This window comes from Sinocyclocheilus rhinocerous, unplaced genomic scaffold (genome assembly GCF_001515625.1).
Source record: "Sinocyclocheilus rhinocerous isolate Xijiao unplaced genomic scaffold, SAMN03320098_v1.1 scaffold1717, whole genome shotgun sequence".
NCBI lineage: Eukaryota > Metazoa > Chordata > Actinopteri > Cypriniformes > Cyprinidae > Sinocyclocheilus > Sinocyclocheilus rhinocerous.
The window spans coordinates 344141-346093 of NW_015660014.1; positions in this window are offsets into that span (position 1 = coordinate 344141).

Sequence of the window (1953 nt, forward strand, 5' to 3'; positions counted from 1 at the left end):
ATGTAAAAAGTTTTTTAATTTAATTTTATATACTGTGACATCACTGAAATATGGTCTTTTTGCAACAGAAATAATCAACTTTGTGTTAATCACTTCTGAACAAGTAAACTGTATTTGCCATTTTCTGATGAAAATGTGTTATATTATAAGTTTTTCCTTTAGCAACTGTCATGTAGAGTGACAAACCACTTCCTGTCATTTACAACAAGATCATGTTTACTTTCAGTTTTTGAATTACTTTCACTTTGAATCATTATAGTCTTTTAGTGAAATGGCAAAATGAAAAACAACCACATTCCTAAACTCTATACTCTCAGAGACAAATGTTACTATTTATGAACTGGTGAGTACTCAAACTTAAAGCAAAACACCTCCAGGCCAACACATCATACAGTTTCCTCAGGGATGAAATCCAAGAATCTGTTCTGGATTATTATTGAGTAAACAGCTGCTTTAAACCAAGAAAATCATTTGAAGCATCTGATCCTGCCTTGTTATAAACACTTTAAATGGACAGTCCTCCCAAAAAGGAATATTCTGTCATAATTTACTCACCCTTGTGCTGTTACAAACCTGCATGACTTTCTTTCTTCTGCAGAACACACAAAGAAGATAATCTGAACGATATTTTGACAGTTTTTGTCCATACAGTGAAAGTCAGTGGGGTCCAAAACAACACTGAACACATTACCTTTCACAAAAAAAAAAAAGTTTTGTTGCTTTGTGTTCAACATAGGAAAGAAAGTCTGTAACACTTTGTTTTCAGAACCAATTCTCACTATTAACTAGAAGCTTATTAGCATGCATATTACTAGCATAGTGGCTGTTTATTAGTACTTATTAGGCCTTATTCTTCATGACCATATTCTAGATCTTTTAACCCGACCCCATACCTAAACTTAACAACTACCTACTCACTTTTAATAAGCAGCAAATTAAGAGCTTGTTGAGGGAAAACTCTTAGTTAATAGTCAATATGTGTTCCCTAATCTAAAGTGTTACCAGAAAGTCATACAGGTTTAGAATGGCATTGTTGGAAACTCAGAAGCAAAGACCAGGAGACTCTTGGGGATCTTTAGCAGGCTTCTTTGTTGAAAAACGTGCTGTGTGGCGCTGCAGTCATCAAAAGTCTAACTAAGGCAGTGATACATTGTATTTTATATACATTTAGGGGCAGTGCTTAGAAATGGAGACAAGCACCTGGGTCAGAGCCATAGAAAGAGAGAGTTGCGTCAACGGAAGTCCAAAACGCTCGATCGTCACGTGATTCACGTAGACCTCAAATAGTTCAAGGAGTGTGAAAGTATGGTTTCCCTACTGATCTGGAGGAGGAAAAAAATGATGCATCAGGTTTGGTTCAATTCACATTTATTTGTATTGCACTTTTTAATATACACATTGTTTCAAAGCAGCTTTACAGAAAATTTATGTTTCTACATTACCAATAAGAGTTCTGTTAACAGGTGTAACTGTGCCAGTCATGTTCATATGGCAGAAATGTTCTAAAATTAGGCTATACAAATCATGCAGTTAAGTAACGTCATGTATTCAGAAACAATGAAATATATACAGAAACAATGAACAAATTAAAGCAATGGTTACATGATGTTATCATGTTGATTACAATGCAAGGAAAATTGAGCACTTATTTACAGCAATCGATTTATACATTTATAATAAACTATAAGGCATGTTGTCCTTGAACAGTCTCCACTGTAGTTTGCTGTGCTGCATTATGAGTGCTCGTCACTCACAGAAAGGAGTGTGAAAGTATGGTTTCCCTACTGATCTGGAGGAGGAAAAAAATGATGCATCAGGTTTGGTTCAATTCACATTTATTTGTATTGCACTTTTTAATATACACATTGTTTCAAAGCAGCTTTACAGAAAATTAATGTTTCTACATTACGAATAAGAGTTCTGTTAACAGGTGTAACTGTGCCAAAGTAATGG